The 25,956-nt window shown below is 44.7% G+C and overlaps 1 long non-coding RNA gene across 1 annotated transcript in view; it reads right to left on the reverse strand.

Annotated features, from left to right (window-relative positions):
- LOC141410843 (uncharacterized) overlaps positions 1-25,956 on the reverse strand; it is a 30,720-nt gene that overhangs the window by 2,947 nt on the left and 1,817 nt on the right. The window contains exons 2-3 of the long non-coding RNA XR_012435615.1: positions 1,014-1,152; positions 596-746 (exon numbers count right to left, since the gene is read on the reverse strand). This is a non-coding gene — a long non-coding RNA (uncharacterized lncRNA). The remainder of the gene's footprint in view (positions 1-595; positions 747-1,013; positions 1,153-25,956) is intronic.

Below are 25,956 nucleotides of genomic sequence, written 5' to 3' on the forward strand. Positions count from 1 at the left end.
AGAGAATGAAAACCCTCTTCCTAATAGAGATAGTTACTGGTCATTCAGTGAACAGATCAGTGCAGCTTTTCCTAATGTGTTTCTCTTCAGATTAATGTTCACTAAAAGATACTCCATTTTGTGAGAACAGATATGTATCATTTTACCTAAAATTATCATTGCACTGTGTCTGGAAGTAAAAAGGTATTTATACAGGGTGATCTCATCTACTTCTCCCATAACTACTTGATTCTTTAATGTATTCTTACCGAGTTTTATGTCCAAATACAAGTGTATACAAGTGGTCTTCCTGTCCTCTTTACCCAAAAATAGCATACTATATTACATTTGTCAGTCTTCTTTTTCACTTTACGTGGTCTTTCTCTTAGCCTCTCTTTCCTCCCACACTCAAGTGTATTTCCAAAGGTTTTGTTATTATTGTCATTATTATTTCTTTTTGGACCTTTTTCTTCACAGGACTCTCCAGATGTCTCTTGACTAAAATTGAACATGTCTGTAACCTAGCTAACCATGTCTCATCTGCTAAGCCAATTACTAATGTTTAGTCTTTTATATTAACATGATGTTTTAGATTTTTGTCACTGTGACAACATACCTGAGAGAAACAATTTGAAAGAGGATTTCTTTTGGCTCCCAAGTTTCAGAGGTTTCAGTCCACTGTCAGCTGGCTTCATTGCTGTGGGCCTGAGGTGACGCTGAGGCCAAGACATCATGGCAGCAGAGCCAAGCTGCTCACTATGTAACAGCTGGGAAGCAGCAGGAGGAAGAGTTGGAATAAGATGTACCCTTCAGGGACACACCCCCAGTGACCTACTTCCTCCAACTAGGCTCCACGTCCTAATAGCCATTCAGCTTGGAACTCATCCATGGATTAACCCACTGATGAGGTTAGCACCCTCATGATCCAGTCACCTCTCAATAGTACCACCAGTGTTGAGGAACCAAGCCCTCAACAATGAGCCTTGGGGGTGAGGGGGAACATTTCATAACCAAACCATAGCATGTGAGATTACCTTCTTCCTTCAGGCCATTAGAGGTCAAAATCCTGATCTCCCATTAGTCACAGTCAATCACAAAACCTCCTTGTTTTACTTCCAAATGTTTCTTGGCTTTTTTTCCATTCTGTTCACTTGCCACTGACATTCCCTAGAACTGAACCAAAACATACAATTAGCAACCAGAAAAATACCTGGTTGGTAAATAAGTAATATGAAAAGGGACAAGGAAAGAGAAGGAAGAGCCATTCCAACCCAAAGAAGGACAATACCGAAGGGCCACTGATGTCAGTGCTTCCTGTGGATTGGTTGAGGACAGCAGACCTGCATAGATAACTCCTCCATTTTTTTACCTGCTTCCTTCCCTTCCATTGGTATGGATTCCTGGACTGCTCTTTAATAAGTATTCTCAACATTAAATGCCACCTCAGAGTCTGCTGTCTAGCGGATCCTACCTATGACTCTGTACCAAGGCTGCAGAGAGAGCAAGTAATAAGATGTAGTTTTAGAGCTAGATCTCTCTCTGCCTGGCTGGCAACCAAGACTCCATCTCTGACAGATAGCTCCTGAGACCTGTAGATGCTGCAGTTGCTAGAATTTGCACAAAATGCTGGGTCAGGATGCTGTGCCAGTAGAGAGCAATGTACTAGCCAGGGCAAAGTATGGTGTTGGAAAAGCAGGAAGTGTGTGGGGCCCTGAGTTCAGTCCCCCACACAAGAAAAAATAAAAAGTAGGGAGGACATGCTAAGAAAAAATGGTATTTGATGGTTGCAGGTAAGTTTGATGAACTCTAAAAAATGATACTGAGCTGGGTATGGTGTTACAAGCCTGTAATCCCAATACTTTGGAGATGAGGGTAGGAGGATCTTGAGTTCAAAGCGAGCCTGAGCTACATAGCAAGACTGTCACAAACACAAATGATAATGAAAGGCTGAAAGCTTTTTATAAGACATTGAAAACCAAGTGCGAAACTAGAGGGCCCGGGCACAGAAGCCTGGATAACAGTTTATTATTGGTGAGCGTTCTTCAGTGAGATGAGATTTGAAACCCTGGCAAAAAGACAATGTGACTTCACTATGAGGATGGCCCTCAGTTGCCAGGGTGATGATGTTCAAGCTGTAATGTACAGAAGGGGAGGGAGGGAGCCAAGCTGAAAGGTGGGGGGAAGACAGTGTTTGGAGGCTCCTCCAGGGTTGTTGACCTCACTGCTGCTGCTGTTGCTCAGCCATTGCTGCAGACCTCTCTGCGGTACTGAAAGACTGCTCCCCAGACTCCTGCTCCCAAGACAGACTAGAAGCTTCTAAAAACAAACTTTGGGCACTCACATCCTGACTTTATTTGAATGTGTAAAATTCAATATAAGTCTGTTCTGGGCTTGCTTATCAAGTGTTTTCTTCAAGACTAACTTTTCTACAAGTACAAGCTGTCCTGGTAGGAACTGAAATCTGAGCATCAAAAGGTTGCCATAAAAATTATGTCGTAGCTGAGTACAGTGGCTCATGACTGTAATCCCAGCTACTTGGAAGGGAGAGAGGAAGGATCCAGTTTTGAGGCAGCCCAGGGAAAAAGTTAGCAAAAACCTATTTTGATAAATAAGCCAAGTATGGTGGTGTGTGCCTGTAATCACAGCTATTTAGGAGGCATAGATGGAAGGATCGTGGTCTGAGGCCAGCCCTGGGCAAAAAGAGTGAGCACCTATATAAAAACTAAAGCAAAAAGGACTGGAGGATACTCAAGTGGTAGAGTACTTGCTTAGCAAACATGAGGCTCTGAGTTCAAATCCCAGTACCACAGAAAAAGTTATTACCTCCCTACCTCTAACAGATCACCCTAAAACACATCTGAAAGTTGATCTTTTCACCTCTCCTAATATATTTTTCTTGAGAGAATGGAAGAAGGTTTAAGGTTGGCTGTAGATTTCAGACAATGTCACCAATCTCTGAAAGTATTAAGAGCCTAAAATAAAAGCTTTGTTGAACCAGGTGCCGGTGGCTCAAGACTGTAAGGCTAGTTACTTGAGAGGCTTAGATCTAAAAGATTGTGGTTCAAGGCCAGCCGGAACAAAAATCTCCAAAAATAACAAGAAATTGGACTGGAGGTATGGATCAAGCAGTAGAGCACCTGCTTTGCCAGCACAAAGCCCTGAACTCAAATTCCAGTCCCACCAAAAACAAAATGTTGAGGAACTCTGGCTAGAGCCAGCATGATGCTAGGAATGGCAAAAGCTGTGTAGTGGGAGTCCTAGCTGGAGCAGTTAGTCTGAGCTTTATGTAGACTTGGCTAAGAAGTTGGGGCCATAACCTGAGGATGTGGAGAGCAAAGGGAGGGTTTTGTTCAGGGATGCAAGATCACACATTATATCCTGTTGCCTGCAGAATGATTTGAAAAGGGAGGTTTTACTTAGTGACTTTTTCATATTTATTGAAGTAAATACAATATTGATAAAAGTAAATAGAATATAAATTATAAATTATGCATTTATTCACTACACAATGTTTTTATAAATATGAATGTTTACTAAGAACATTTTAAATATAAATCACGTCAGTCCTCAGCACCAAATAAATGCATGTGATAAGGTATTTGAAGATGAAGATGTCAAGTAGCAAACCACCCTGCCCTCCATGCTGGGGAGGCTCCTGGCCCCAAGGAGGCCAGTGTTAAAGCTGTGTATGGCCTATGTTTTTAGCTAACAAAACAAGGACCCAGAGGTGGCACCAGTCAAAAGGTGAGCTAGAGTTGAATAATTTGTGGGACTCACACGCCATGAGAGCCTTGGAGCTGGAGATAAACTTGGGAAGCAGCGAGGACCGTCAGTACATTCAGTGGAGCTGTTGTGTCACCACACAGCACTGTGGGCTGGACAAGATGTGCAGTCTTGAGAGCCACTTTCCTTCCTTTCTTGCCTGTTCTGCCTAAACCCTATCCATGTTTTTTTGTTTGTTTGTTTTTGTGGTACTGGGGTTTGAACTCAGGGTCTCATGCTTGCTAGGCAAGTACTCTACCACTTGAGCCACTCCACCAGCCCTTTTTTAGGTTGGTATTTTTCTAGATAGGGTCTCATGAACTATTTGCCTGGGATGGCTTTGAACCACAATCCTTCTAATCTCTGCTTCCTCAGTAGCCAGAATTACAGGCATGAGTCACCAGTGCCCAGCCTGCCCATCTTTTAATGTTCAGCTTGTTACTGGATTCGGATCACTGAGTTCAGGCCCAGAGTGTTCTTGGTCTTGTTGGAGAAAGAATTCAAGGACAGACACAGAGGAAACTTTAGCAGGAGCAGGTTTATTGATGCAAAGAAAAGCAGAGCGAAAGTGCGCTTTCCAGACAGGAGTGGGCCGACAAGAGTGTGCTGCACTGGAGGCCTTGAGACCTGAAGGTTCTGTTGGGGGTCTTGGGACATGGGGGCAGTCAGTTCTGCAAAACTGGGTTATGTGTCCTCAACTCCTGCCACATGTCCCGCAGGGGACTTCATGGCCTTGGATGGTCATTGGCTGTCTTTTTGTGTGTGTGTGTGTGGACTGGGGGGACCTTGGGTCAGCAAGACCTTGTTACATTCTTTTACTGTCAGCAGTCTGGGATGTGATTCCTCATCAACATCAAAGCCATAGTTCTCAGCCATCAGGTTTCCTAACTCCTACAGCAAGTTTGGTTATCGCCTTCTCCAGAGTCCTCCCTGATTCCAAGTTGGAGTTGATTGCTCAATTCCTCTTTGGCCTATCACTTTTACTACTTGACTCAGTCTACTTGGGAAGGAGCCAGCTGTAAACACACATTCCTGTCTTTTCTACTATGGTGTAAACAGAAATCATTTTACAGTTTCTTACCATCCATTGCTGAGCCAGTCTCTAATGCCTGTGTTTAAGAGCAATTCATTAATTGAGAAGTGACTCAAATCCCAGGCCTAGAATTTAGTTATTTTAGTTTCTGTAGATGTCAGAATCAGACGTTTCCTGGGCTTCCAGTGCTTCAGGTCCTGGCTAGCCTGGGATTCCACACCTTTTGCAAGGCCAGTTACTAAGCCATGCATGACTGCCCTGTCCCCTTAGGGCTGGTTTTTCTATTATAATCCAGTGATAGCAAATCGATTTCTTGCTAAGCTTCCTCAACTTTTGTGGAACAAGGCAGAAGCAAGTAAATGCAGAAAGAACATAGTTATTTATAATAAATGAATACGTATGACTTTTCTAGTAAAAATATAGCAGTGTGAGCTGGGCGTGTGTGGCTCACGCCTGTAATCCTACCTACTTAGGAGGCAGAGATCAGAAAGATCGCAGTTTGAAGCCAGCCTGAAGCTCAAGAGACCCTATCTCGAAAAAACCCAACAAGAAACAGGGCTGGCAGAGTGGCTCAAGTGGTTAAGAGTCCCTGCATAGCAAGTGTGAGGCCCTGAGTTCAAGCCCCAGTGCTGACAAATTATGAAGAAGTACTAGATTCTCCTAGTTTATGGACAGGCTTTAGTGTTTGGATTGTGTCTTTGAGAAATCCTGCAGAAAAAAATGAAGGCCAGCTACATATATCATAAATACTGTGCCTGTCACTTCTCCCCAGTTTCACTTAGTGCATCTGAGTCAAAATCCCTTTAGTGCTTTGGTAAATGGATTGTGAAACATACAATTTTCTGAATTCAGCAACGAGGTACATGTGTTGGTGAGGGGATACAGACTGCAGAGCCCAGGATTACATCCACACACATATGGACACTTGACATCTCAAGAGCTCACTGTAGGTCAATGGAGAAGGGACACAGTTTTATTAAATGTGGTATCCATGAAAAAGGAGAAAAAGGAGAAATAACATCTAATATCCAAGAGCTGTGAAGTGGGCTGGAGGTGTGGCTCAAGCAGTAGGGTGCCTGCTTTTCAAGCACCAAAAACAGTCCAAATAACTCTGAAATAAGGAAGGTTGGTTTTCTTTTTTCTTTTCTTTTTTTTTTTTTTACAATCTGCAACATATAATTTACTCAGCAGCCATGCTTGCTAGGCAGGTGCTCTACCACTTGAGCCGTGACTCCAAAGCCCATGACTCAGGTTTGATGAAATGTGGTGTAACAGTTTTGCTTAGGTCTGGAAAATAAAAGTGAACATATGCTCAAAATAACTCATTTTAGTATGGGGAATTAAAAGCTTATTAAAGGAGTGAAGAGAGGGAGGTTCTGGGGGGCTCACCAGTAAGCTGCTGGATATTTCTGGACCCTCCACCAAGCTACCCAACAACTGTCTTGTTCTGCAGTGTCAGAGGCAGTGGCTCTCAGAAAGCCAGTGCCTGAACTTCACCTGCCCATGGTGAAAAGCTAATTTGCACATGCACATTGCCTCTCTGATGCTGTTGACAAGGTATTATAAGAAAGGGATGTTCATGCTTGGATTAGTTTACTTTCAAATAGGGGAGGAGATTCAAAATCCAGAAATTTGAGGCTGAATACTAAGGGTGGAAAAGGTGACAACTACTGTACCCGAAGAGCAGGCCTTAGTCTTCACAGGGCCCCTTGCCTTGAGAACTTCCATTACAGATTTCTCAGCCAAACAAAAGGAGATGGCCTGAGACAGAGATCAGATAAGAGCACTTCCTTTCCCCAAGAGATGCCGCAATGGAGCTGCCATTGAAGGAGGAGGAGGCAAGATGGCAGCTGAGTGACATATCCTGGCATGTCCACTCAGCTGTTTTCACACTGCTGGACTGCTGATGGAATTAGTGGCACAATGGTCTGAATCCCACCAGGACCTGAGAGCTTGCTGATAGCTAGGGGTGTATCCCTGACCTGGTGAAAGGGAGAGAGGGAGAAAGGCAAGGGGAGGGAGAGACAGAGAGGAGGGAGAGGCAAAGGGAGAGGGGGAGGGAAAGAAGAGAGAAGAGAGCAAGCCATGCAGGCCTTGTTGGGGAGAGGGAAGAGGGGAGCACAAGGGACCATGACCTTGGACTGACTGGGATGTGGGAAGGAGGACTCCATGGGCTCCAGAGGAAATGAGTGGAGGCAGGGGAGGTAGGGGTCCAGACCCCCAGAGGTTTCCAGGAGAGGTGGTGACATCCCACCTCAGCCGATAAAAGCTGGGTATGGTGGCAGGCACCTGGCATTCCAGCTATATGAGAAGGATAAACAGAAGAGGATCATGGTCTAGGCCAGTCCTGGGCATGAACATGAGATCCCATCTGAAAAATAACTAAAGGACTAGAGTGCAGTTCATGCAGTAGGGCACCTGCCTAGCAAACGCAGGGTCAAGAATTCAAACCCCAGTACAACTAAAATTAAAAAACGGTGACCTTGGAGGATAATGGACGAGGCAAAAGTCAAGAGTCAAAGGAACATTGGACAAACGAGATTTTAGAGAACCAGGGGTAAACCGAAACCTTGAACTCCCAGGGCATTTGCAATTCCTTCTCATTCTTCCTTTTTCTCAAGTGCAATTTTAACCTGGCTTACCCTTTACTAATTCACATTATATACTGTATGTATGGGAACGGTGAAGATAACATGCTTTACCTGCTTTTAAGTTTAGACATTTCTAGATCACAAGGAGCCACTCTGGACCAGACAGAGAAGCTGTTCATCACTTTGTGGTCCTGAATTTTGAGCTGACAGTGCTAACTGGAAGGGCCTTGAGTATTTTTCCTTGGGAAGGGAATGGTGTGTTGTGTGTGGAGGAAGGAAGGTCTCTCAAGAAGTATTTGCCCAGCCTGGCTTTGAACCGCGATCCTCCCGCTCTGCCTCCTGAGTAGCTAGGATTACGGGTGAGAGCCACCAGCACCCAGCTTCAGGTTTTCATTTCATGGCTCAACTTAAAACTCTACATTCTCATGAAGTCTTTGCTGGCCCAATTCTTCCTGATCATTGTGAGGCACTTGTGTATGGCACACATTAAAAAAAAAAGTTGGGAACCATGCCTTTGCAAATGGAAAAGCACTGTTGCCTTTTGCTCTCTAGCACTTTTTGCTCTCAGTTTTTTCACCCCATGGTGCTTTGTTTATCACTGTGTTCTTCTGTTCTTGTTTACCTTTCAAAGTTTTGAACTTTGATAGGAGCAAAATTGCAAAATTAAGGCCAAAAATGATAAAGAAAAAACAGTTCTGAATATGAGGTGAAGATTAAAGAAAGAAAAATTTACATTTGTCAGTTTTATTTTACCCATTTATTTATTTATTGAACAAATTTTTTTGGTACTGGGCTTGAACTCAGGGTCTTCACCTTGAACCACTCCACCAGCCCTTTTTATGTTAGATATTTTCGAGATAGGGGCTCAGAAACTATTTGCCCAGGCTGGCTTCGAACTACAATCCTCCTGATCTCTGCCTCCTGAGTAGCAAGGATTACAAGCGTGAGCCACTGGCACTCAGCTCCAATTTATTATTTTTAACTTGCAACAACAGCAAACTGAATATTCGTTATAGAAACTTTTATGTTACTGAAATTCACATAGGGCAAAAAAATTTGTGTAGTGAGCATGTGTGTGTGTGTGTAATTGCATTATAATAGAACAGACTACATACCATTATGATGAAATACTACTTGTTTAATGGTTGAAATATTATTCAGTGAGATCAAAAAGGAATGGTAACCTGTTGGAACAGTTCTTTGGATTTTCTTTTTTTGCATTTTCTTTATCCTAACAGAATCCTTAGCAGATGCTAGAAGGAAACAGGAGGGAAGTGGAAAGTGATCCAGCATCATGTTGATAAAGTCCATCTATCATTTTAGTAAATTCACTGACAGAGGAAATCTATTTTGTATATGTAATTGTTCTTTTAAATATTTTACAGCAAGATACCTTACAGCAACTTATGTGAACATCCAGACTTTGAGAAACACTGAGAAAACTTCCTGCACATAGAGCCAGGTCAAACAATAGATTCAAGTAGTAGAATTTCTAAAAACTACAAATGGAGGTTAGGTTTTCTAGGATGTCAGTTATTGTAGAGTAAACCATATTATCAGAAAGAAGTTATTTAATTTTTTAGCTAATTTCAAAAATGAGTATGTTGTTCCTACATGTAGCTTGATGTAATGAAAAAGAAAACAGTACTAAAACTAGCTGGATGTTATAGGCCAAATTACTGGATATGTCTAGATTTCACTTTCCACATTACAATTCTCTAAGCTAACGAATGTGAAAGCACCCAGCACAGTGCCAGGCACATAACTAGCAATGAACAACTCTAGTTTGCTGGGTAACAAGCTGAAACAATTATTCAAAGAGCTTCCCTTAAGTTTATCAGATAACCTGTCAGTGAATGCTGGTTAAGAGGCATGGTAAAGAGGATAAAACCATTCCCTAGAGCAAGGCACTTAAACCTTCTGTACCTTTGTTTCATGTGCTTATAAATGGAGATAAGACCTCTCTTGTGAGGAGCACTAAATCCTTTGTTGTACAGAAAGCACTTAGAACAGTGCTTAAGTCTATGGCCTTACCACCCTGTGATTGAACAATGCTTGGCAATGGACACTCAATAAAGTTTAGTGACTATTGAAATGCATACAAAGGACTGTGGGTAATAACTCCCAAAAATAAGTGTGGTTCACTTCTTTTTTTCAAGGAGTTCACATTACTGTACATGACTGATGAGAGGGGAGCTAGTTTTTAATTCTATTGAAACCAATTCTTAGTATTGCATGCAAGATCCCTTCATTTTCTAATGCCTCCTACATTCTTTGAAAATCGGAACTGAATCACATTCATCTTTAAAGTTATCGTCCTGTACAACTCCTAATACAATAATTTGCAATGAGAAGCTTTGAAAGTTCATTATGAGCAGGAAAAAACGACGGTACTCCCTGTGTTTAAGGAGCAAATCTGTGATAGTAGTGTATAAGAGGACGTGAGAGGTTGGAGGACAGAGCACCTAGGATCTGTCCCAGCATTAGAAACTAGCCCAATTATCCAAGTGGGGCAGACATTGGTGCTTGTCTGCTCAACATTTTAGCCTTGTTAACAGAACCCTGATCTCATTCAGGTCATTTGGTGGTCAGGGAATGCTGGGTTCCACACACAACTCCAGGGAATAGCTGTAAGACCCACTAATGGCCAAGGAGACTTACAGAGCGGCTTGGTGGGTGGGACTCCTGGGTAATGTTTCCTACCCCTGAAAGAGATTTGAGGTGTTTTTAAGCTTTGATGTTTCATCTGTACATCGTACTTCCAAAATCAGTAGCCATTCTGTGATGTCAGTGTGGCTTGTGATGAAAGAAGAGTAAAGTAGATTAGGAAAAAAAGGGGAACTATGGTAGATCCTGGCTAGCCATTTACCAGGCCTATTCCCTCTTCTTCCTAGGATTACAGCTAAATTGTATTTTCTACCTCCTCTTAAGAGAGTGAATTGTACCTCTATGTGTTGCATCTCTAACCCCCAAAGTGTCTGTGCCTGGTAGAGTCTTTAAGAGGCAAGTAAGGTTAACAAGAACATAAGGGTGTGGCCCTAATGTGATAAGGCTGTGGCCTTAGGAGGAATGGAAGCTGAGCACCAGTGGCTCACAACTGTAATCCTAGCTACTTGGGAGGCAGAGATCAGGATGATCAGAGTTCAAGGCCAGCCTGGGAAAATAGTTCACAAGACTCTACCCTGAAAATACCTAACACAAAAATGGGCTGGCGGAGTGGCTCAAGTTGTATAGTGTGAGGACCTGAATTCAAGCCATAGTACCAAAGAAAAAGCAATAGAGATCTATTTTCTTCTTCATATGGACACATTGGGAAGCCGGCACTCAACAGGGCCCTAAACAGCTGGCACCTTGACCTTGGACTTCCCACCTCTGGGACTGTGAAGAGTAACTTTCTGTTGTTTACCCAACCAGTCGGTGATATTTTGTTATGGCAGCCCAAGCAGGATAATAAACCTCCCTTAGACATGGCCATGTAAATGAGTTCTAATTAAGAGACTATGGGGGCTGGAAGTGTGACTCAAGCAGTAGAGTACTTGTGTCACAAGAGCAAAGCCCTGAGTAGAAACCCAGGTACCATTAAAAAAAAAAAAAAAAAGCCTGAGCAGAAGTGATGTATATCATTTTTAGAACTGGCAAAAAAAATCACTGTTGCCTTATTTTTCCATGCTTCTTTGCCTTCTGGTGGTTCAGTGAAGATAGCTGAGTAACTTGGAAAGCCAACTGTTAAAGACTGCAGTCATAAAAGAGAAGGTACCCCAGTTTCCAAAGCACTACTGGCCCACAAATCAGTAGCCCTTATTTTGAACTATCTATGCCAAGCCATTAAGATTTCCAGAGATCTTCCATTACTGCAGCTGACATCATCCTAGCACAACAGGAATGTTACTAAAAAAAGGACAGATTTTTTTAGGGGGGGAGGTGGTGGAAGAGGGGAAGAGGGATATAGAATAGTTCAATGTTTTTGATGTCTTATAGAAAAACTGGAAATTCTGATCAGGATCTGGGAGAGAACAAACTGAGAAGGTGTCCAAAGACACAAAGTTACAGAATATCTACATGTTAGGAGTTAGAAAGTTGGAAGACCCAACTAAAGAAACTGGGATGGAACAGAGTTGGAAAAACACCAGAACTGGGAAGCACTTCAGGGGCTGAGAAGGGAAAGACTCAGGTGGGAGGTGAAGAAGGCATCCTTGCCCAGGAAGGTGAGAAGAAAAACAAGTCAGTGGATGAGTCCACTGTTCTGAGAAGCTAAGCAGTGAAGGGGCTGATGGTCAGGGGCACCAGATCTAGGGAGAAAGACTGGTTTGTTTACCTTGGATGTCAGGGCTTCAGAGAGCTGGGCAGATTTGTCAGGGAGGAGTTACTGATGGAGGAATAGATACTAATAAAGAGAAAAGGAGTAATAAAGACAAAACACTAGAAGAGAAAGAATCCCTGCACACTTTCTAATAAGCCCTTCCTTAAAGAATGTGGAGTCTGTCTGCTTTCACAATAGCAGAAAGGTAACCTTTATTTATCATACTTTAATTTTTTTCTAACTCTATGCATCAAAAATACATTTTGTAGGTATAGTTCTGACTACTATAATTTATTGTTTTATGGTCTTATTGAAAGCTCATAAAAACTTTTGATGAACTGACTTAAAAGACTGCATTTAGGTCTAGAGCTTCGCTTTACAAATGCTGAAATATGAGTAGAAGTTGTTCTTTTATTTCAAGATCTTTGGAACTTAATCTATTTTTATTCTACAAAGGTAGTAGGGAGAGTGAGGAGGGAGGGAGAAAGAGTGAGATGGAGAGAGAACTCCAGATATTTCAACCTTACTATTTCAAAACTTGTGTAACAACTATCATTGGGGGTATATTAGCAATAAAGTACTTGGAGTCTGTCTACCTCAAATTATGTTTTTGTAAAAATGGGGGAAAACAAGATGTCTCTGTGGTGCATAGATGTGAAAATTACATAAGCTAAGATAAACTTCACATGTGAAACCTTTTAATACAAAGCATAATGTAGGGTTTTAATAGACAATTTTGTTTTTTCTAAGGCCACAATCTTTAAAATTTTCCTAGTGTTCTTCAAACTAATTATTGCTCTCTACTATAACATCCAGTGAAAAATTATTCACTGAAGTAAATGTCATTAGATACATTTAAAATGAATACCCCATTATAAGTTAGGTCTTAATAATTCACTGAATCGGTAAGTCACATCATGGAAACAAAGAAGTATCTATCAATAATTTACTAACATTTACCCTAACTCTTGATGGCTATCTATTATAAGAATATTATGAATAAATTTCACCTCGCAGAATGTTACAATGTCTATCGGCCCGAAAAAATAGGTTGTCTCCTGGTTGAGGTTTAATTATTATTATTTTTTTTTTTTGGTGGTACTGAGGTTTGAACTAAGAGCCTCACACTTGCTAGGCAGGCCCTCTACCACTTGAGTCATGCCTCCAGCTCTTTTTGTTTTAATTATTTTTCAGACAGGGTCTTGTACTTTTTGCCCTGGCTGGCCTCAGACTGAGCTCCTCCAGCTCCCTCGTTTGAATCTTCATGTAAGGATTAAAGACTTTCAAGATGCTTTCCAATGTTTGCAGTTAGAAATACCTATTTTCATCTTCATGTGTCTCCATCTTTGTATCTCTATATCCCTATTATCCATGTCTCACATATACATACGGCATTAATAGTACACTGCTAGTAATATATAAAAAATAATTGAGACAGGAGAGCAGAGGGATGGATGGCATAAAAACAAAAGCAAGTTCAAATCCAGGGCATGGAAAAAAATCTAAAGTGAGCTAAGAGCTGTGAGTGAAGAGTAAGCACTGTACTAATAGAAAACTGGTCCAACTATACTTTTGAAGATTGGCTGTAGATAAGTACTGAAAGGAATATGAGGTCTCAGCGGGCCCCAACCCCCTTGTTGGAGAAACCAGTACCAAACATCCCATGTAGATAAGATAAGCAATGAGGCAGGGCTCAGTTAGGGCATATAGAATGTGAGGAATGCAAGATGTGAGATACGAGCAAGATGTGAGATACGAGCAAGATGTGAGGTACGAGCAAGATGTGAAGTACGTGCAGGATGTGCTCTGCCTGCTTGTCTAATGTTGATAACAAAAATATGCACGCCACTGCAGTCTATATAAGATTTCCCCCTAAGAGGCTCAGGGTCTTGCTTTCCTAACCGGTCCTGCGTGTCCGTGTGGGAGCTCGACCCTGGCTAGCCAGTCCAATAAACTCTGCTTTGTTGATTGCATTCACGCCTGGCTCTCTGTCTCTCGGGGGAATAGGATTCCGGGTCCTAACATTTGGAGGTCCCACCGAGATTTCATTTTCTCGAGAGACAGAACCTGCCTGCGAGAAAGCAGGGGCGATCCCAAGTCCTAGGCGTTGGGAGGGGATCCCAGACCCTCATTTGGAGGAACTTGAGTGTTCCATTTGGGCCGCGGCGGGGATTCGGCCAATCCCCAGGGAGATTCATTCTGGGAATCTCGCAAGGAGGACCACAGGGTCCTATTGGGAGAGGCTTTCCTCTCATTTGGGCTCGAGCATTTTAGGAACCCTGGCGCCAGGTGAAGAACTAATTGAGCTAGTCGACCGACCACCCGTCAAGTGGACGCCTTTCGGCCTGATATCCCAGTTGGACGGTGAGGAGGTTGAATGGGGTGCGCACCAGTGTGAGAGAAGGACCGGTCCGAGCGAGTGCTGGAGAGTGTTGTGTGTGTGTGGAATTATTGTTGCCTTTACCCTTTTTGTTCTATCTCTCTTGGTGTTTGAGTCTCCTTCCACAATGGGACAGGGACAAACAACCCCAAAGTCTCTGATCCTTTCTCACTTTCCAGAAGTTAAAGAAAGGGCCTTAAATGCGGGTCTGGTCATCAAGAAAGGTAAGTTCGACACCTTTTGTTCTGCAGAGTGGCCCACCTTTGGAGTCGGGTGGCCCATTCAAGGTTCCCTCTCCCTAGACCTGATCACTAAGGTTAAAGCAGTCATTTTTCAGCCAGACAATCGAGGCCATCCAGACCAAGTTTCTTACATTTTGGTTTGGGAGGATCTGGTGAGGAACCCTCCCCCTTGGTTAACAGTTTTTCTGACCCACCCCTCCAGTTCGGCCCCCGGGGCTAAAACCCCAGTCACGCCCGCCTTGGTCATAAAGGAGGAGGAAAAACTTCCTCTTCCCACCTTGACCGGTCCTCAAATTAGGGCATCTCCTTCACCATCTCCGGTCTTACCAGAGAGTTCCCCCCTTTACCCATCCCTCGCAGGGGCAGAGGAAGATCGGCCGCCTCCATACGTGACTCCCCCTGGCCAAGCCAGTGCCCCGGAGGAGGAAATTTCCTCATCCTCCTCAACAGGACTGGCAGCAGGAGGAGGAATGGGTCGAAGACTTCGCCCCCGAGGGATCCGGGAAAGGGAGGGGGAAGACGGGCCCCCCTCATCAACACAGGGGGAGGAAACTGTCCCTACACTTCCAGTCCGGATGGTGGGCCAAGGGGGACCGGGAGGAGGGCAACAGTTTCAGTACTGGCCCTTCTCCTCCAGTGATCTATATAACTGGAGGACACAGAACCCGCCCTTTTCTGAAGACCCCAAGTGTCTCATAGATCTCCTGGAGTCCATCATGCATACACACCGCCCCACTTGGGATGACTGTCATCAGCTGCTCAATACTCTTTTTACGACGGAGGAACGAGAGCGCATCCTCAACGAAGCGAGGAAGAATGTCTTGGGGGATAATGGGAGACCCACAACTCTCCAACCAGCCATAGACGAGGCTTTTCCCCTACGCCGGCCTGATTGGGATTTCGGGACCGCAGAAGGTAGGGAGCGTCTTCGGATCTACCGCCAGACTCTGATGGCCGGTCTCCGAGCGGCCGCTAGAAGGCCCACCAATTTTGCAAAAGTAAAAGCAGTCATTCAAGGGGAAAACGAAAGCCCAGCTGGTTTCTTAGAGCGCCTCTATGAGGCATACCGTCAGTACACCCCGATTGACCCTGAGGCGGACCTCCACCGGTCTGCTGTGGTACTCTCATTCATTAATCAGGCAGCCCCAGACATTAGGAGAAAACTCAATAAACAGGAAAACTTAGGGGAGATGACTATAAGGGAAATGCTACAGGTAGCAGAAAAGGTCTTTACCGCTAGGGAAACTCCAGAAGAAAGGGAGGAAAGACAGAGAAAGGAAGACAGGGAAGCCCAGGAGAAATTGAGAAAGGAGGACCGGGAGTTCCAGGCTAAGGAAAACCGAAAGCAACAGAGAGAAATGGCTCGTATTTTCCTAGCGGGTGTCCGGGACCAACCCAGAGGAGGGGGCCACGCCAGGACCCCGGATAAGGAACACTGTTTTTACTGTAAGGAAACGGGGCATTGGAAGAGAGAATGTCCTAAGTTAAAGGGAAGAAGAGGGTTTGGAAGGAGACCGGGGGAAAACAGGGAAAGGGAACGAGCAGTAGAGCAGGCCAGAGTCCTACTAGCCGGAGAAGAGGACTGAAGGAGACGGGGCTCAGACCCCCTCCCCGAGTCCTGGGTAACAATGCATGTGGAGGGGAAGCCGATGGGGTTCATGGTGGATACCGGCGCCCAATATTCGGTTTTAAACAAGGCACATGGACCTTTGAACAAGGCACGAACAAGTGTTGTTCAGGGGGCCACCGGTACGCAGTTATGTACATGGACTACCAAAAGAAAGGTGAACTTAGGAAAACACCAGGTCACACACTCCTTCTTGGTCGTCCCTGAGAGCCCCGCTCCCCTGCTCGGACGGGACCTACTCACCAAAATAGGGGCCCATATCCATTTTGAACCAGATGGAATAATTGTGACTGATCGAGAAGGGAGCCCGATTCATGTCTTGTCCCTATCATTGGCTGACGAGCATCGTCTGTTTGAGAGTCAACAGGAACCAGGAGGGGACATGACTCATTGGGTAAAAAGATTTCCCACGGCCTGGGCGGAGACTGCGGGAACCGGCCTCGCCAAACACCTCCCGCCCGTAGTTATACAATTGAAGGCTTCTGCTCTCCCCATTTGGGTGAAACAGTATCCTATGCCTGAGGAGGCCCGAAGAGGCATAGCCCCTCATATCCACAGGCTAATAAAGGAAGGAGTACTGCGACCTTGTCAGTCTGCCTGGAATACTCCTCTGCTCCCCGTCCGAAAGCCGGGAAGCGGGGACTATAGGCCTGTGCAAGACCTACGAAAGGTAAACGAGCGGACGGAGGACATTCATCCCACCGTTCCAAATCCCTATACCTTGCTCAGCCACCTACCCCCCTCGCAAGTATGGTATACAACCCTTGATTTGAAAGATGCTTTCTTCAGCATTCCATTGTCAGAAATTAGTCAGCCGCTATTTGCTTTCGAATGGCAAGAAGATGGGGGCCAATCCGGACAGCTCACTTGGACCAGACTGCCGCAAGGATTTAAAAACTCTCCCACCCTGTTTAATGAGGCCCTGAGCCAGGACCTGGAACCTTTTCGTCGGAGCCACCCACGAGTCACTCTATTACAGTATGTTGATGACTTACTGTTAGCGGCAGAAACCCGAGAGGAGTGCATCAAGGCTACTGAACACCTGCTAACGGAATTAGGTGAGCTGGGGTATCGGGCAAGTGCCAAGAAAACTCACATCTGTAAAAGGTCAGTGACGTATTTGGGTTATCGGATTGCAGATGGGGCAAGGTGGCTGACTGATGCCATGAAACAGACTATTCTGGCTATCCCATCCCCGACATCCACTAGGGGGGTGAGAGAATTCCTGGGCTCCGCGGGGTTCTGTAGACTCTGGATTCCAGGATTTGCGGAAATAGCCAGACCCCTATATGAGGCCACCAAAGAAGCTCCAGATTGGAGTTGGGGAGAGAGAGAACAACAGGCCTTTGATCAGCTAAAAGACGCTCTTTTGCAGGCCCCTGCCTTAGCCTTGCCAGATCCTACAAGACCATTCACTCTGTTTGTAGATGAGAAAAAGGGGGTAGCCAAAGGAGTCTTGACCCAACAGCTAGGTCCCTGGAAGAGACCAGTGGCATACTTTTCCAAGAAATTAGACGCAGTAGCGGCAGGATGGCCCCCCTGCCTCCGCATCATAGCGGCCATTGCCGTGCTGGTGAGAGAAGCCGATAAACTAACCTTTGGACAGGCCCTCTGGGTAACGGCCCCTCACCCGGTGGAGGGAATCCTTAAACAACCCCCTGGGAAATGGATGACGAATGCCAGGCTCACCCACTACCAGGGGCTCTTGTTGGATTCCCCTCGGATCACATTCACAGATCCCGTAATCCTGAACCCTGCCACCTTGTTGCCTAACCCGGAACTGCAGACACCTGTCCATAACTGCAAAGAATTCCTCTCCGAAGTTACACAGGTACGGGCTGACCTAAAGGATACCCCCCTGTCCGGCTGCAAATTAAACTGGTACACGGATGGAAGCAGTTTTTTCCAAGATGGAGCCCGAAGGGCAGGGGCAGCTGTAGTCGACCAAGAAGGAAATACGGTATGGAGCAGGGCCCTCCCACCCGGAACATCAGCCCAAAAAGCGGAATTAATTGCCTTGGCAGAGGCCCTGGAGAGGGCAAAAGGAAAGCGAGTCAATATCTACACCGATAGCCGCTATGCTTTCGGTACCATCCATGTCCACGGGGCCATCTATCGCGAAAGAGGATTCCGCACAGCAGAAGGAAAACATCTAAAGAACCTAGCCGAAGTCCAGCGTCTATTAATGGCAGTGGAAAAACCGAAGGCAGTGGCAGTGATGTATGTCCCAGGCCACCAGTCTGCCAAGACGCCGGAAGCTGTCGGTAACAACAGAGCAGATCAAGAAGCAAAGAGAGTAGCAATGGTGAGTCCTCCCATGGAGACAGGGCAACCTTCCACGGTTGCGGCGATAGACGTGCCGGTCCCAGAGCTCCCTCCGCTACCCCCCCGACCAGAATACTCCACAGAGGATTTCACTTGGATGAGAGCCCACTCCCCCTTTAGAGAAGGGGAAGACGGATGGAAAAGCGACTTGGAAGGCAAGTTAATTCTGCCTGAAAAACTCGGACGATTCCTGTTGGCTAACTTACATAAGTCCACCCATTTGGGGCGGAGAAAATTACTAGACTTGTTGACATCTGCGCAGCTCCGATTTCCGAACCAGACCATAGCAGTCCGCCAAATTGTGGAAGATTGTGCCAGCTGCACAATCATGAAACCAGGACGAAGGGAGGGGCACCATACAGGTACTCGGGAACGGGGGAGGGCTCCGGGAAGAAGTTGGGAAGTGGATTTTACTGAGGTAAAACCGGGAAAGTTTGGGTACAAATATTTGCTGGTATTCATAGATACCTTTTCAGGCTGGGTGGAGGCTTTTCCTACAAAGAAGGAGACGAGTCAGGTAGTGGCAAAGGCTTTGCTAGAGGAAATCATACCCAGATATGGGGTGCCCGAGGCAATTGGGTCAGATAACGGTCCGGCTTTTGTTAGTAAGGTCCTGCAGGGACTAGCCCAGACTATGGGGGCCAATTGGAAGCTACATTGTGAATATAACCCCCAGAGCTCAGGGCAAGTAGAAAGGATGAATAGGACACTAAAGGAGACTTTAGCCAAATTGGCCCTGGAGACTGGCGGTGATTGGGTGACGCTCCTTCCCTTGGCCATCTTCCGAGTCCGGAACTCCCCCTATGTCCATGGGCTAACTCCCTTTGAGATCCTGTATGGGGCTCCACCCCCCATCATTCAGAGGACCTTAAGCCCAGAACTAGGTGATCTGGCCCCAAATTACCTGACCATGTTGCAGGCTTTAGCTAAAGTGCAACAACGGATTTGGCCCTTAATTCAAGCATACCACGCTGTTAAGAGGGACCCGGCTCCGGAACATGGCATAGTCCCGGGTGACATGGTATGGGTTAAAAGGCATCAGTCCAAAACCCTAGAGCCTAGATGGAAAGGACCTTATGTTGTACTGTTTACTACCCCTACCGCCCTCAAGGTTGATGGCATCGGACCTTGGATCCACCACTCCCACGTGCGTCGAGCCAATCATCAAAAACAAGAAGGGGTCAAGGAGTGGACTGTACGGCGGCACCCAGACAACCCATTAAAGCTAAAGCTTTTGTGGCCCCGGGAACATGCAGAGCCTTCAGGAGCAGCCACGGATGGGGTGGCTGATCGCTCTGATCTTGCTCAATGCCCAGAGCGGGAGCCTCGCAGAAACCAACCCTCACCAGCCCTATAAGCAAACCTGGATACTCACCGATGGGGAGACTCATACCACCCTCAACGAGACTACTCGCACTGCCCCCATAGGAACTTGGTGGCCGGAGCTTCAGTTCTGCTTCAGAGACATCAATCCTGCCTACAAGTCTACTGCCCCGGAGTCAGCCCGACGTTATGGGTTTTATGCCTGCCCCGGCCACAAAAAGAACCAGGAATGTGGGGGGATACAATACTCCTTCTGTAGGTCATGGGCATGTGTCACATCCAATGATAGTGAATGGAAATGGGGGATATCAAAATCAGACCTAGTCAAATTTGCCTTTGTAAATGGGATATTAAGGGGGCACAGAATTCCAATACCCACCCATAAATGCCAGCCCACGGATCTAGATAGAATCAAGGTCACTTTCACTGAAACTGGCAAGAAGGACACCCCTGGGTGGATACAAGGTAAGGTATGGGGACTTGTATTTTATAAATATGGTGGACATGCTGGCTCGACCATAGTGGTCAGATTAAAAATTGAGCCCATAGGGCCACCGTCCACAGCAGTAGGCCCCAATAAGGTACTTAGGCCGCCCAATGTAAAGCCATCTCCCCAACCTTCCACAACTCACCACCTTCCCTCTACCATAGCTTGGGCTAATGTTACAACTCCAAGACCATCAGAAACCAGCCCTCCCCTGGTGAGGCCCAGTCTCATGACCGCATCTAAAGACCCCCTCTGGGAGCTAGTGGGTGCTGCCTTCCTGACGTTAAACCACACCAACCCTAACATGACTAACTCCTGTTGGTTATGTTATGATGTGAGGCCCCCATTCTATGAGGCAATAGGGCTAAACACCACTCACGATACCTCATCTGAGGAAAACCCTAGTCAATGTTCCTGGGGAGACCGTAAGAGAGGTCTGACCATACAGCAGGTAAACGGCCAAGGAACCTGCTTAGGAAAAGTGCCAAAGAACAGACGGGACTTATGTACTGTTATTAACGCCAGTTCTACCTGGGGAAATGCTATTAAATGGGTAATTCCAAAGGACAATGGGTGGTGGCTATGCTCCCGGTCCGGACTCACCCCATGCCTATCAACTAAGGTGTTTAACAGCTCTAAAGAATTCTGTGTTATAGTGGTTGTGCTGCCCCGCATCCTCTATCATTCGGAGGAAAGTCTATATTCATACTGGAATATAGGAACAGGTGAGAGAAAGAAGAGAGAGCCTATTTCTACACTAACCATTGCTACCCTACTTAGCCTAGGGGTGGCTGGGGCAGGGACCGGCATAGCCTCCCTGGCTACTCAACATAAAGGGATGTCTTCGCTGCGCGCAGCCATAGATGAAGATATAGAGAGAATAGAAACCTCCATTAGCCACCTAGAAAAATCCCTCACTTCCCTGTCTGAGGTAGTACTTCAAAACCGACGAGGTCTGGACTTGTTGTTCCTCCAAAAAGGGGGACTATGCGTTGCTCTAGGGGAAGAATGTTGTTTTTACGCTGACCATACCGGAGTTGTTCGTGACTCCATGTCTAAACTCCGAAAGAGCCTGGAACAAAGAAAACGAGAAAAAGAGGCAGGGGAAAGCTGGTTCGAGTCTTGGTTTAACCAGTCCCCATGGTTGGCTACCCTTTTATCTGCACTGGCAGGGCCAATAATAATCATCCTATTACTTGTTACCATAGGACCCTGGATTCTAAACCGACTTATGACTTTTGTCAAAAGTCGAATTAATACTATCCAACTTCTGGTCCTCCGCCAACAATATCAGGCTCTTCATCCTCTCGAGGATGATTCCTCAATTTAGGCCATAAGAAAGGGGGGAATGAAAGGAATATGAGGTCTCAGCGGGCCCCAACCCCCTTGTTGGAGAAACCAGTACCAAACATCCCATGTAGATAAGATAAGCAATGAGGCAGGGCTCAGTTAGGGCATATAGAATGTGAGGAATGCAAGATGTGAGATACGAGCAAGATGTGAGATACGAGCAAGATGTGAGGTACGAGCAAGATGTGAAGTACGTGCAGGATGTGCTCTGCCTGCTTGTCTAATGTTGATAACAAAAATATGCACGCCACTGCAGTCTATATAAGATTTCCCCCTAAGAGGCTCAGGGTCTTGCTTTCCTAACCGGTCCTGCGTGTCCGTGTGGGAGCTCGACCCTGGCTAGCCAGTCCAATAAACTCTGCTTTGTTGATTGCATTCACGCCTGGCTCTCTGTCTCTCGGGGGAATAGGATTCCGGGTCCTAACAGTACATCCTGGGTAAAACAATTTCAAGAAAAACATAGTGAACTCAAGGAGACCTTGCTCAGGAGAATAAACATCTCTTAACAATGGACCTTTCTGCCCTAAATAAACATATTCTAACAGAAAGTACCTGGCAGATTCTCAAACCTAAGAGGAGACTTGTTAAGCCTGCAAAATTAAACACTGTAAATACAGACAGCATATGTTTTTTTCTTTCCTTAACACTCCCCAATTAGCCAATTAGGTAGAATATATGACCTTGCCCCAGATGAGTGAAGTATCCAAGACTTAAAGAACCTTGACATTTAATAAAAAGAGTGGCAGTAAGGGGCTGAAGGAGTGGCTCAAGATGTAGGAGTGCCTGCCTAGCAAGCTTGAGGCCCAGTTCAAACCCTAGTCCCACAAAAAAAAAAAAAAAAAAAAAAGAGAGACAATGAGTCACAGGAAATAGGCAACCATCTCACAAAGACCCTTTAAACTAAAAAGATCACCTTGGATTCACCAGCTCGGATGATAATGTCAAAATTTTACAACAGCAAATTGATTTGAAGTGACCAAGGGCTTAGCATAAAGAACATGCACTGGAGGAAAGCAAACTCCCATAGTCTACTTTACCTAGTATAAAAAACCCGAAGGGAGGAGCCACAGTTGTCTGTAACACCAGAGCACCGTGCTCTGGATCTGTTAACATAAAATCTTTGCCCCTTCCTACTGTGTGAACCACCTCCAATTCTTTTCATTGAAGAGTCCAAGAACCAGTCCTTCTGGGGAAAAAAGGGACAAGGTGTCAAGTCCAGGATCAGAAATAAACTTTCCATTTCTCCTCTGCCTAATTTCCCTGGAACAATTCTAAATGCCAATGCCATTCCTTGGGGGTAAACATTGAGCCCAACCAGGAACTCCTGTTTACCTGCAGTTGCAGAAATGTGAAGAAACTGAAAATGTCTTATGACAGCTGTAAAGCAAATTAATCGAGAGATGGAATTAGCATGGAAAATGGCCAATAGATTTTGCAAACCAGTTCTATCAAGTGCTAAATTTTTAAATTGCATATGTACCTTTGAAATGATTCCAAGCACTCACGATTTGCCCTGTGAATGACATGTATTTTGCTGTGATAACTTGAAGTGTAACTCCCTTTCTTGTGAGACTGTTATATCATACCTTATCAGACCCCATTAAGTGAGTTATTGACCCTGACTATTGGACTCCAACTCTTATTAAACCCAAGAGTTTGCCAGACACTTTGAATCTTTGGCTGTTGGCCACTTTTCCAAAGACTAAGAGCTCATGCCATGGCAGGGCCACACTGGCCTTTGAGCCAAGCCCCAAAGCCTTGCCAGGCAATACCAGCACTGCCCTTGTGTTCTCAGTGATCTCCACTGTGGCAGTCAAGCTAGTCTCTGGAAAACCACTCTTACAAGATACCTCAGCCTTTATTCAGAATGTAGACCCAAAAAAAAAAAGAAATGACAGGAATATAAAATGGGGGGAAGGTATCTGGGGATGAGAACCAGCAGAAGGGGGAAGGACAAAAGAGGGTTAATATGATCAAAGTACTTCATACGCATGTATGAAAATAATGACGCCCAACAAAAGTTGTTTTAAAAGGGAGGGATAAGAATAGTAATAGAGGGAGCAAATTTGGTCAAAGTATCTATTTTTTTAAGCTTTTAATTTATTCTACTTTTTAATTGTCATATTATTATTGTACTGGGGTACTTTGTGACAGTTACAAAAGTTCTTAAAATATATCATAGTTGAATTCAACCCCTTCACCATTCTCCTTTACCCCTCCCATTTCAATGCATGTATGGAAATATTGTAATGAAACCCCTTTGTACAATTAATATAAGCTAATAAAAAAGAGAAAAAAATGAGACTTTACTTTCCACAGAGGCCTGCTTCCATCCTAACTGAGCAACTACAGACTGTAATGATTGGAATTCACTCACTGTGTTGTTAATGCCCCTTCTGTATCAAATGCATTTGTGGGGTTTGTTCTCCTTACTCTTCCCCTCCAATTGATCGATCTCTGTATGGCAATAAACAGTGTGATTCGTGCAGTCACACTTTGATGCCCTACAAAACGAAGTGAGAGCTGTCTATAAATGCCTATTGCTGTCTCAACCATTCACAGAAGCCTTGTTAGTGTGCGGTACCTTGGGAAATGACATAGATGCATCAAGTCCATGCGGAGCTGCTGATGTGAAAAGGTGTAAATCACTTGAGGGCAGACAGGGAACACAAAACTAGCCAATGACAGAGTTGGGAAGGTGGCCAGGAGAAGCAAGAGCCTCCAAGGAATCCTTGGTTATTTTGGACCCATTTGGCTTCTACTTTAATGGGTGGAATGAAAGACCCGATTTATTCTATTTTAATTTTAAAGGAAAATATAATCCCTAACTCTGACTTTTGGGTGTGTCTCTCTTGCCTTTCATCTCTGACAAGACTTTCTGAGGCAAGTGGTAGATCTTATATAACCCAAACTGGTCTAGAACTCACATTCCTCCTGCTTCAGCCTCCTGGGTGCTGGGATTACAGGAATGAGCCACCACACACACCTGGTTTAAGACAAATTTTGTAAACACTCATTCAGAAAGCACTGAAGGGGGAACACATCCCAATTTCTCTAACCCCAAAACCTGACAAAGACACTTCAGAGACATAAAACTACAGATATCTTTCATGAACACTCAAAACTCTTCACCAAATTTTAACATATTGAACATATCCAACAAACTGTAGAAAGGCCAATGCCTCATGACCAAGTTGGATTTAGTCCAGAAATGCCCGCAAAAATCAATTACACACCACTCTAATAATAGAAAAAAAATCCATATAACTACCTCAGTACAGATAGAAAAGAAATTTGACCAAATTCAGCACTCACACATGCATGATGACTACCCTTAGCAAACAGGGAGTGCCCCTTCCCGGGCACTTGGCCAAACTAAGAAACATACAGCTAACCTCATACATAATGGCAAAAGACTGAATGACTTCATACTTCCAACAAGGCCAGGGTGTCTCATCCCTTCTGTGCAACATGGTGTTAGAAGGTATGAATTCACTTAATAGGGCAAAGGAAAATGTCACCGGGAAAACCAACCAAAATTTGTTACCACAAAGTCAACGCAGCTCGTACCTCTGCCAGAGAATTCAGGCAAGGCATAGAAATGTAGCTAAAGTGACAGTAAAGTTTACTAGGAAAGGAATACACTTTCAACACACTGAAAGCAGGTCATCTCTAGAGTGAAAAGGAGAACAATTATTTTTACCTGGGCACCAGTTATTATGGAAATAGAAGGGGCTCGGAGTGTTAAGCCCCTCCCTAAAACCAGCCCCTGAGGCCGACATCAAGATTAAGGTCAGGAGGCCTACAGCTTTACAAAGCACAAAAAAATTGGGTTCACCAGACCCATAGGGTATGGTTTTACAGCTCTGGGTTTTTGTTTTGTTAAGTAAAAGAGCTATTGTTTAAAGAACTGATGTTGACCCATCTTAGGGTCAAACATCTTTTGATGGGCTCTTTTGATCCTAACAAGGGGCTTTTAAGTGTTTGTCTTGCAGTCCTTAAAGAATCATCCATTTTAGGTTTCCTCTGCCTAACTTTAGTCACTCAAAGCTAGCGGCTACCTAACACAAAAGGCACACACAGACTGGAAAGGAAGCAGCAAAACTGTCTTATTTGTAGACTACAACATCAACTTCATAGAAGGCTCTAAGGGAGCTACAAAAAACTAGAACTACTAAATGAATATAGAAAGGTCTCAGGATTCATGGTCAATATATAAAAACTGGACTTCTATATACTCAACACAATCATAAGTTGAAATATGAAAAAAGTACCATTTGCAGTATCAAAAAATAAATACCTAAGGATGACCTAATAAATATGTATGATTATACTGAAAACTAGAAAATATTGTTGAAAGAAATTAATGCTCTAAGTTAATAGAGAGGAAGGGAAAGAGAGAGAGAGGCACACCATGTTCACCCAAAGCATATCAATTCTTCCTAAATTGATTTTTTTTTTTTTTTGAGTTGGGGTTTGCTATGTACCAGAGTAGTCTCCAACTCCTGGAATTAAGCAATCCTCCTCAGATCCCGGAACAGTTGGGACTTCACATGG

This window comes from Castor canadensis, chromosome 9, assembly GCF_047511655.1.
Source record: "Castor canadensis chromosome 9, mCasCan1.hap1v2, whole genome shotgun sequence".
NCBI lineage: Eukaryota > Metazoa > Chordata > Mammalia > Rodentia > Castoridae > Castor > Castor canadensis.